Below are 12,340 nucleotides of genomic sequence, written 5' to 3'. Positions count from 1 at the left end.
TGCTTTAGAGTAGGGGAGTAGATGAGAGATGGATAGGAGAGAGAGAGACAGAAGAGAAAAGATAGAGAGAGAGAGTTGAAGCTTGTGTATGCCCATAAAAATACACATAAACCCACAAAACAAGAGAAAGAGTACGAACCAAGAGTACATCTGACTACATGTATGAGGCTGTGTTTTTATGTATGTATGTGTGTGTGTGTATGTTTGTGTGCGTGTGTGTGTGTGTGTGTGTGTTTGTGTGTGTGTGTGTGTGTGTGTGTGTGTGTGTGTCTTTGTGTGTGTGTCTCTGTGTGTGTGTCTCTGTGTGTGTGTCTCTGTGTGTGTGTGTGTGTGTGTGTGTGTGTGTGTGTGTGTGTGTGTGTGTGTGTGTGTGTGTATGTGTCTCTGTCTATATGTGGCTGTGGTAAGCTTAAACCCACGTGAGAAGCGCCTCCATGCGTGGGCAGGGGCGTGCAAATTTAGCTGCCGTTCGTTAGTGTATTTTGGTACGCGTTCAGTTAGCTGGCCAGTTACTGTGCGTGTGCATGTGCCATGTTCACACTCATCCCCCCTCAGGATAGTTTTGCCTCTTACTGCACATGCTGGGCTAAGAGGCTCTCTGCTTGTGATTTAGTGCTTGCGGACACAACAGACCCAGCATTCCTGTCGCTGATGCGCAGAGGCTCTCCATCATGCACTGCATCTCATCTCATGCAGAAGCAGCCAAGGTGAGTCGCACTCCCCAGGGTCTCGCCCGGGCTGATTCGCTCAGTCGTTTCCCAGGTTGGAGAACCTTCTGGAAGCCATCCAACACCCTTTGCGCTGAAAGACTGCAGCAGGCACCACACTTCCTTGGGGGGGTGGGGATGGGGGGTAGGGGTTGGGTCCGCACACGTGGACAGAAGGTGAGGAAAGCTCACTCACACACACACACACACACAAGCATACGTGTGGTGGCACCTCAGAGAAAACAAACACCTTTCTTGAGTTCACACTTCTGTCCGGACCGTCTTAACACACCACAAAGACAACTGTTGGTGTCCATTTTTAGCCTGAGCTCCATGGAGTTCACTCCCACACTCAGTCCGCCTCAGCCGCTCCACACCGCTACTGTGAAGTGAGACCAAGGGCAGGTGGTGCCAATTACCAATTTTGGCCGAACCATACTGTAAATGAGGCCTTGGGACACTGTGAAAGGCGCCATCATTTCCCAGGGCCTGGCACTCCAGGGGTATTTATCCACGATGAGCCAAAATATGGTCCCTTTCAACTGTCAGCGCGCATGCAACTGTGTGTGAAGGGAGACATCTTTTTTTCCTGATGACACCTAGCAGATGGCGGTGGGGAGACAGATGCCTGAGTGGCCTATTTTCCAGGCTTGTGTAACAGTGGAACTGTGAGGGCGTGCGAGGTGTCTGAAGGAGGGTGTGCGGGCGGACGCCAGTCCTTCTCTGAACGAGAGAGTCGACCCACACAAACAAACTCTACATCTGGTTGATGAAGCACTGTAGTGCCTGTGAGAAACTTTTACGTTAAGTAAGTGTCCTCATTTCAATGCATTTACATAAATAATTAATACTACTATGTGGTACTAATAAAAATGTATATCACACTACTTACTTTAAACCTGAATATAATCATAGGCTTTAGTACATATTGTGACTTAATGAAGGGCCAAATCATGTATTATCTTCTCAATTTGCTGCATTGTTTTGCATGAAAGGTGCTAAACAAAAGTTGATTATTATTATTAATAATTATTAGCATAACACTAGCTGCTACAATCATGTCACCTCTTTGTACAACAAGGTTCTACTTTTAATTCTGTTGGCTGGTGAGCAGTGATGGGGGACCGGAAAAGGCAGGAAGGGTACCTTGGACAGTGCTCAGCTGTCATCGGTCTGTCAGCACCTCCAGGTCTCGTTGGCGCTTCCCCACCGTCACTTGACAGGAAAACCCGCAGCGCTATAAACCGCTGGCCCTCTGACACTGGGCCTTCTCCCCACGGGCTGCTCTCAATGTCACACAAGGCTGCAGAAGGGCCAGCGACTGAGGCTGGATGAGCTAAAGAGCACTGCTACGTGAGACGTGTGCCTTGGCACACACCACAGGAACACACCACAGGAACACACCATAGGAACACACCATAGGAACACCAGCACTACCCATCACCCCACAGCTGAGCCCAGGCAGGTCTTTGCACTAATGATTTTAAGAATGTAAACATGCCCAACATCTTCCGCACAAAACACTGAACCCGGATGTTGCGAGGGTTTGTTGTGGTTGTTGCGGCACCAACGTGACTGGGAGTAGGGTTGGGTACCGAGAACCGGTACCAATACGGCACCGGTTCCATACAACCGATACCTACCCGGACCGAAATGCAACGCAGATTTCGGTGCTTCCTTTCGGTGCCTGAGCAGATTATTATTATTATTTTTTAATTTTTTTTTATTTAAATTTTTATAATTTAACAAAACTAGCGATAGCTAACGAGATGTAACGTTAGTGGCTTAGATCTTTCTGAGTACGATCTGTATACTTTTTTGTGTTGCTAACAGATTTCGTGGGGCACATATAAAACTGCTCCATCTCCCAATGTAGACTCTCGCCTGTGTCGCTCACGCTGCATTCCGTATGGGACTAGTGGAAACGAGATTTGTGTTGAGTAGTTGCCATGGTAATGGGTTGACTTGCGTGTGGTTTCGGTTTCAAGATAAGTGTGGTTGTTCTAAGCAGAAGTTGGATACGCTTTATTAAACGGAGAGCTACCGTCTCATCCAAAGATATTCCTTCTCAATGTGAGTTCTTAAGAGAGCACTCGGACGCTACAATAACATTGCAACAGTCTGACAGCGAAGAGCAGGCAGCCTTACACAGAGCAAGCACAAACAGAGCTAGCCATCAATATAACGGAGAAAATGTCGAAAGGTAAACGATCAAAAGTGTGGCTGTATTTCGCACAAAAAGATTCAAACAACGCGACATGCAGCATATGCAACAACAAAATTGCGTGTAAATGGGGGAGAGAACTCAAGAGGCTCTGAAGCTAAACTCTTAAAGGGGCAGTACACATTCACGAAACCAGTGGGTTTAAATAAATGCAAACTAATTAATATTTTTTTTACTTTGAAGGCAAACATGCTCATATTTCTGCAAAAGTATTACTGAAGTGTGAAGTGTGTGTACAGAGTGTGTTATGTATTTATTTATATTTATTTAAGTATACTGTAAACAGTTGTTATAAGTTAATATATTGTTCATAGTTGAAGTTAAAAGGTTTGAAGCCAAGTGTTTTGTATTTATTTTTATTTATAGTATACCTTAAACAGTTAATATATTGTTAAATTTGAAGAAAACTATTTGCCTTGGCAATAAATAAGCCTAATGTCTTTAATAAAAAAAAAAAAAAAAAGTATCGGTTCTGGCACCGTTTAGGCACCGGTATCGTTTTAAAAGTATCGGTTATGTACCGGTATCGGAAAAAACCCAAACGATACCCATCCCTAACTGGGAGTGCTGCTGGGAGTCTCAAATATTGTGGCTGAAACAGTGGCGATTTTTTATAATCAAATTGTTATGGTGAAAGCGATCACGAATAATGCAGAAATTCCACGAAACTGTGTTTTTCTGCCGAAATGAAATAAATGGTATTCAGAGAAAACAGAGCTGACAATTTCACCTTCAACCAGAAGACACCTATTCAAAAAGTCCTGTTTTATTAAACAAACTATGAGTCAGTGAGTGACTTTACCTCCACACCCACACTGGAAACAGACAGCATCACGACTGCTTCTTTCGAAGGTCTTTGTCTCTAATCAGGCACAGACCACCTTGGAATCATCACACTTCCCAGCTCGACTCGCCTTCAACCCCGCCACACAGGGCCACACAGACCCCCTGCTCTCCACAGGCTAATTAGAACTCACAGCTTCATCTACACAGTACCCTTCCCTACGCCAGAGACCCGGAACAACCACAAAACCAACCCCAAATTGCTTTAAAAAGGTATTTTTCTCCCCTGTGGGCAGATTTCCTCAATTGCAAATCTTCTCTGGGCCACTGCAGTAGCGGCCTACTCAGACTGGCTCATTGATCCACACGGGCTTCAAAGCAGAAGCTCGGCTTCGGTTTGCACTCCTTCTTTGTCTCTGATGATGAAAGGGTCTAGGCTAATCTTCATTTTGGGGGTAGGGTTGGGGGGTTAAACAGCGAGGTGAGGGACGGAGGGAGAAAACAAGACAGCGAGCCAGAGAGGGGCGAAACAAGAGGAAAAGCCCCATCTGGGCGACTTTAATTAACGACGGGGAGTGAAGTTCATGAGCTGGAGATCAATGGAGCAGGAGAGTATTAGAGGAACAACGAGGATGTGGGAGGGAGCGGATATAAGAGAAGAAAGAAAAGAAACAACGGAATGAGAAAGAGTAAGAAGAAAACTGAGGAGGGAAGACATGAACAAAGAAAGAAAATACAGAATGAGACGCAACGAGACAAGTAGAAAAGGACAACAATCGAGATTCAGACTGCGTATCAGTTTTGCATTTCGATTTTGTTATGCTAGCTTTCTCAAGAATGCTGCACTAAATTTAGCTTTTGGACTACAGTTGCATAGACTGGCTAAAGCGGACACCTGCAAATGTAAGAAAACATTTCTCTTTCCCAAGCAAAACGAAAAGTTGACCAAGATTGCCATTGGCAGTTTCAAGAAAAGTGCACATGCGATTCCTTCTTGATTATGTTAAATGGGGTCTGATTTGGAAAAAGAAAACACCCATCCTTAAAGACTAATCTAAAGTGCCATTAAACCACCAAACACGCAGATTAGTGTGACTGGTTCGAAGGTGAGAAGAGGGGGAGAAAAGCTTCACTTTTCAAGGTCTGTCCTTTCAGCAGAACTTTTTTCAAAGAGCCAGAAATGCAGCCAGTGAAGCTAGATATTTGGTAAATGACACAATAGCAAAAGTCAGAAAGTAATTTACTGAGGGACATTTTCTGAAAGACTAGTTTAACCGCAATGCTGTTATGCTGCAGGTTGCGTATATCGTCTGTTCAGGAAACCATCTTTATTTAGAAGCATCAGTTTAATTTATGGACAGCTGTGCTCTGAAGCGAAACTTGATGAAACCACGGACATAACGTTCGATGACTACACAATGCTATATTTGTCAGGGGTATTAATGACCGTTTTGAGATGACAGAAGAAATGCAGAAGAAAATGTCTTCCTCATACCCTACTGCACTGGCCTCCTTTTGAGAAGACCACCTGGCAAGTGGCCGGCAGGTAAACTAAGTTTGAGACTCCTGGTCTAAGTATTATGCCAAACATGACTTTACAGTGAACACACACTACACAGACTATAGGGTCTATATGGGCATTGATGTTTTGAGGCACTATGAATACAATTCAATACCAGTTTTTTTCCCCGAAGCCCGTGTCCATTACAGACCTAGTCTTACTTCTCACCTAATAAATCAGGCCAGGGGCAATCATTCATGACGTCATTACCCACATGGATTATGCGTTGCTCTCAGGAAATTAGGAGTGAATGCACTGTAATGGGTAATTTCACTGGATTCGTTGGTCATTTCTAACTCAACACCACACACACACACAGACTCACAGACACACATACACACACACAGATAAAGAGAGATAAATGATGTAGTCACAGAAATCGAACTCCTTTCACCTCTCTGTTAATCATATGAAGGTTACAAAGCTCACCCCCTTTCTGACTTGACTTTAAACAGGAAGTCAGTGTTACAGTGCATACTGCTGAGGGATACAGTGGGGTAGAGGGAAAGATGTAGAGAGAGAAGGTGAGAGGGAAGGATGTTTGGTCTGAGAGGGGCGGGAAGGTCTCTGGTGGAGGGTACTCATGAGCGCTCTCTACACACACACACACACACACACACACTCACACTCACACTCACACTCACACTCACAGATAAAGAGAGATAAATGATGTAGTCACAGAAATCGAACTCCTTTCACCTCTCTGTTAATCATATGAAGGTTACAAAGCTCACCCCCTTTCTGACTTGACTTTAAACAGGAAGTCAGTGTTACAGTGCATACTGCTGAGGGATACAGTGGGGTAGAGGGAAAGATGTAGAGAGAGAAGGTGAGAGGGAAGGATGTTTGGTCTGAGAGGGGCGGGAAGGTCTCTGGTGGAGGGTACTCATGAGCGCTCTCTACACACACACACACACACACACACACACACTCACACTCACACTCACACTCACACTCACACTCACACTCACACTCACACTCACACTCACACTCACACACACACACACACACACACACACACACACACACACACACACACACACACACCCCTGCTCAGCAGCATGACAAAATGACATGTGACATCTACAGATTGGGTCATATTGACCTTCACCTCAACAAGCTGAGGGCTGTAAATGTGTGTGTGAGTGAAGGTCTCTGTGTGTGTATGCTTGTGTGCGTGTGTTTGTATGTATGTATAGGTCTGTGTGTGTGTGTGTGTGTGTGTGTGTGTGTGTGTGTGTGTGTGTGGTCATTATGAGTGTGATAAAGACTGACACGCCATGACCTCTACTGCTCCACTCTCTCCTGTTACGTTCATATTTATTACCCATAGTTCCAAGAGAATGGCCAGCAGTCAGTTTGTGTCATGTGACGCATCAAGGCAAACATTCTGTTCTGGTGAGTGTATAACTGTGTATGTGTGTGTGTGTGTGTGTTTGAGTGTGTGTGAGTGTGTGTGTGTGTTTGTCCTCTCTCATCATGCTAACACTACTTGACAGTTTTGTCATAGTCACTCAAGGTTCTCTGTGTTGCCTGTTATTCAGATTCTTGAGTTTTCAGTTAATGAGATAACTCTTGGAGACCATAAGCAGCTCTGCCACACTCACACTCACACTCACACTCACACTCACACTCACACTCACACTCACACTCACACTCACACTCACACACACACACACACACACACACACACACACACACACACTCACACTCACACTCACACACACACACACACACACACACACACACACTCACACTCACACTCACACACACACACACACACTGCCCATTTGTAAACAGAACTGTTAGACTGGGCATCCAGACATGAAGTGTGAAGCCAACTAACTGTCAGGGATCCGTAGTCTATTCACCAAAGAGAAAGAGAGTTGTCGGATCACGACCCACATCAACTTCAATTTCCTCAAGTGGCTGCAAAGTCAGTCTCAAGAAAGCCAAACAGAGGCTTGAGTAAACAACGTCTTGTCGAACTACCACGTGTGGGAAGAATATCGTCACTCTCTTCCCCATGCTCCTCCACGCTATTAAAAAAATCTGCTCTCCCTCCTTCTCGCCCCTACAGATCTCTCTTGCTCTCTCACTTTCTTTCCTTTCTGCCAGCTCATGGCACAGACACAGGGATTAAGCGTGAGAACAGACAGAGCCCTGTGCAGTCTCTGCCGCCTGCTCTCCCCGTGGAGACACACAGAGGCAGAAACAACAGAGACCGTGTGCAAACACACACACACACACACACGCACACACAACCACACACACACACACACACACACACACACACACACACACACACACACACACACACACACACACACACACACAAACACACACACACACACACACACAAATGGTGAGCTGAGGACATTTTGGGAGGGATGTAACTTTGGTAAGCACTTTCTGTGGCTTCATCTCCCAGTGGAAATGCACAGAGACAGAATCAACACATACGAAATGCAAGCAAAAGACATTTTTTAATCAGACAAGGGATCATTCGATAAGACAATGATCTATGGGTCTATTTGCTGTCTATTTTTATTTATAATCTATCTATTTCTTGGCTGGTTATCGTAAGTCTACATGATGGCATTGAACAAACCCTGTTGAAACAATCTCCCAGTGCAAGTGTACATGAATTTAACCTAAAACTGCCAAACCACTGTAAGCAGTCGGGGTAAAATAATCATGATTATTTATGAATGCATCGTAATTGGAGTGCCTAATGCATTTACCATAGGCATTCAAATTACATCAGAAAGCGTGTGAGACAGTGATGTGGTTCCTATTTATTTTTAATAAAATATAAAAGCATTTTAATTGACAAGACAAATCTCTCCAGTAGGGTTGGGTACCGAGAACCGGTACCAATACGGCACCGGTTCCATACAACCGATACCTACCCGGACCGAAATGCAACGCAGATTTCGGTGCTTCCTTTCGGTGCCTGAGCAGATTTTATTTTTTTTTTTTTTATTTAAATTTTTATAATTTAACAAAACTAGCGATAGCTAACGAGATGTAACGTTAGTGGCGTAGATCTTTCTGAGTACGATCTGTATACTTCTGTGTCTTTTGTGTTGCTAACAGATTTCGTGGGGCACATATAAAACTGCTCCATCTCCCAATGTAGACTCTCGCCTGTGTCGCTCACGCTGCATTCCGTATGGGACTAGTGGAAACGAGATTTGTGTTGAGTAGTTGCCATGGTAATGGGTTGACTTGCGTGTGGTTTCGGTTTCAAGATAAGTGTGGTTGTTCTAAGCAGAAGTTGGATACGCTTTATTAAACGGAGAGCTACCGTCTCATCCAAAGATATTCCTTCTCAATGTGAGTTCTTAAGAGAGCACTCGGACGCTACAATAACATTGCAACAGTCTGACAGCGAAGAGCAGGCAGCCTTGCACAGAGCAAGCACAAACAGAGTGTGAAGTGTGTGTACAGAGTGTGTTATGTATTTATTTATATTTATTTAAGTATACTGTAAACAGTTGTTATAAGTTAATATATTGTTCATAGTTGAAGTTAAAAGGTTTGAAGCCAAGTGTTTTGTATTTATTTTTATTTATAGTATACCTTAAACAGTTAATATATTGTTAAATTTGAAGAAAACTATTTGCCTTGGCAATAAATAAGCCTAATGTCTTTAATTTAAAAAAAAAAAAAGTATCGGTTCTGGCACCGTTTAGGCACCGGTATCGTTTTAAAAGTATCGGTTATGTACCGGTATCGGAAAAAACCCAAACGATACCCATCCCTACTCTCCAGTGAGCAGTTCCACCAGTGTGTACGTATTTGACAAGTTGTTCAACTGAACAGCTGATCGCTATGGATGTCTGACAGGCTGCTAACAGCTAACCTGGATCCCTCCGAGCCACCTTTGGGAGCCTTCAACACCTCTGTCCTCACAAGGCGATTGGTGCAAACTCACCCATCCGTGTCCATTCCAGCAGAATCACAGGCAGAGCATGAAACAGCTGGCCCCTGTGAGTCTATGGACAGTCTATCTGAGCGCGGTGCCTAGACCCCTGAATTGATGGACCTCAAACTCAGGACAAACTGGTTAGTATTGCCTGGCTGGGGACAAAGCATCCCCAGATTGACTCCTGCATAGTGAGTTTGTAGGTATACTACACTACTGTGCACAGGTAGAACACCCAGCCCAGAGGAATGTGTGCGTGCAAGTGTGTGAGTGTGAGTGTGAGTGTGAGCGTGAGCGCGTGCGAGTGTGTGGGGGTGTGTGTGTAAGTCTGTGTGTTCATTCAGACAAGAGACAGAATCACACGCAAGGGAATGCTAAAAGTCAGATTCGCACCAAATATAAACACACACAGACACACAAATAAACATCAGTCATAAACAGCCTCTCAGGGGTGCAATTTGGGTTTATCGTGGATGTCCTATTTCCCTTCATACACACATACAATTGGGGAAGTTGGGCTGGGAACCACAATTAATCTGTAAGGGAACCCACTCTTAAGGCTTACTACAGGGCTACATCCATGGGGAACCTATCCATCATGCCGGGAAATTACAGCACAGCTTCAGACATTAAGAACAGCTGTGGAGAAAGAACCATCCTCAAAAAGATGGTGTCTTGGTGGTGTCAGTGAATAAACACAGATAACATGGACTGCAGGTTGAAACAATTAGGCCAACATCGAAAACATTGCACATATCAACAAAAACAAACAAAACATTGTACATTAAGCAAACACGACTAAGAGACCAACAGATGCCACATCTCTTATATAATAGATGGATGACAAAAAAAAGGTCAGGTACATACATAATTACAAATCATTTGTAGTAATATAAGAAATATAGTGTCTGGACAGCACTCTCACAAATGTTCCACAATTAACCCAATATAGCAACTGTCTAATTAACACTTTTTGAGTGAACAATAGAATGAATCTTGAGCTAACGTAAGGCAATGTGTGTTTTGACACTTCATTTCAGCAGCTGTTTGTTCCATATTGGTATTACTTAGTTTTCCAGAGCGTTGAGTAAAGCTACTTTTTTCTGACCTTTTCCTCTATAACATTTCTCTATCAGGACTAATCGCCTGAAATGATGAATCAAACACGAATGGCCGAAGACTACCTGAATGATGCTTAATAGGCCAACACAACACACGGTCTGAACACTGCCAAAATGTTTCTGGCTCGTCCGTGATGCGCTTCTTCTACTCCAGACAGAGACAGAATGATTGGATAAGCGCAGCCCTTCAGATCCACAGCGAGTGCCAAATCGAGCATTAGCCATTCATGCACGTCATGGCTTGTTAACACCACACGCCTGTGGAACACAATTAAGCTCGAAAGGGCTTTTTTTTACGAGGAAATCGATGCGGGTGCCACACGGCCCAGCCGTTTCCATTCACTCAACTCTTTCACTTGTTCACTCATTTTGTCTGCTCTCCAAGACCCACATTTGTAGCCTGACAACCTCGACCACCTCATTATCGCTGGACACAAATACAAAAACGCGGTCAATACCGTGGTGTGATACGGCTGAGCGAGCGGTTGTGCCGGGCTCATTAGCCCTGTGACACTGCACTGAAGTTCAGAGGGCCGACAGACCGATTTTGGCCGTCACGGTTTACTGCTTCACCAGTGCAGTGCACTGACACAAATTACACAGCACAGGGTGTTCAATGGAATGCTTAGCCTGGTTAGGTTAGCCCAATGTGTCGAGTATGAACAGGAGGACTCCTCTCAACATGGCCAATGTGCGACTCCCACACGGATGATGGGTATGAGAAGCAGATACTGCAAATACTAAATGTAAGCGGCTAAATAATGATCAACAAAGTGTTACTTTGTCAAACCCTGCTCGACAGGTTGTTTCGCGATCATGGTTGATGTAGTTTTGTGGATGGCCTCGGAGGCTTCATGGGTAAAGCAATACTGGACATTTTGTCATTCTCACTTTATAGCTGGGTTTCAGTCCAACTCTTTTGCACATTTTAAGCACATTTCCGACAGATGTGTTGTGCAAATTGAAAACAGACACTTTCCTAATCAAGAGGGGAGTGGTAAACAGCTGCTGGTTGAAAACCTCAGGTTGTCAGGGCAACTTTACTGGAAAAACACTGAATAAAATGGCAACAATCCGTATAAACTTGTTTCCATTATGCCTTATTCTTAAATACATATACCTTATGTTTATGTGCATAATGTACCTTATGCTTATGCCAATCAGGAGCTAGTCCACCCACTTCCAGTGAATACATTTCTCATTCCACTAAGAAGATTTTGCGGGGGTTTCAAGCGTTTCCAATAAGGATTTACTATTTGATTGGTCAGAATTTGCATTAAAAAGTTGGATGGAAACCCGGCTTCTGACATTCTACGCGATACAAACTGTTTCAATGACTGCCTAGTAGTTACGTGAGGAATTCAGGTGAAAGTCATTTAAGCGATTTCACAGGTGTCACGGGGTAATTTAACAGACATCAGTAACAAACACTGCGGTCCTTCTCTAAGATCTGTGAACATGCAGAGGACTCCATTGAGACGAGGCAGAGCTCTGTGCCTCTCTGATAAAGCCCACACATGCCCTCAAGCTAAACAGTGTTGCTTAGGAGGAGACAGGCATGTCACTACCACTCAGCATATGGATGTATGTGTGTGAGTATGTGCATTAGTGTGTGTGTGTGTGTGTGTGTGTGTGTGTGTGTGTGTGTGTGTGTGTGTGTGTGTGTCTGTGTGTGTGTGTCTGTGTGTTGGTGTATGTGTGTAAGTGTGTGAGTGTGAATATGTCTGTATCCTCGAGTGTGTGTCTGTGTGCGCCCATGTGTAAGTATGTGGGCGTGGGTGTGTATACATGAATGTGAATGTCTGTGTGTGTGTGTATGTGTGTCTGTATCTGTGTGTATGTCAGCTGTCATAGCCTATGTGAGCCAGCCATGTGATGAGCGAGAGTCAGGGAGGTCACAGTCTTCTGTGGGTTCCTCCTGCGACCTCCACTGGCTCCTCTGTATGTCATAGTATAGAGCGGCCTAAATATCAAACATGTCCCCATGCGCAATCACAAGAAACCCGAACCAGA

General features: G+C 44.3%; 1 protein-coding gene across 2 annotated transcripts in view; it reads right to left on the bottom strand.

Annotated features, from left to right (window-relative positions):
* The window catches only part of prkcaa (protein kinase C, alpha, a), a 155,262-nt gene that overhangs the window by 27,470 nt on the left and 115,452 nt on the right, over nt 1-12,340 (bottom strand). The gene's annotated exons all lie outside the window — the stretch shown is intronic.

This window comes from Sprattus sprattus (assembly GCF_963457725.1).
Source record: "Sprattus sprattus genome assembly, chromosome: 1".
In the NCBI taxonomy this organism is placed as follows: domain Eukaryota; kingdom Metazoa; phylum Chordata; class Actinopteri; order Clupeiformes; family Clupeidae; genus Sprattus; species Sprattus sprattus.
This window is presented reverse-complemented; position numbering and strand designations above follow the sequence as displayed.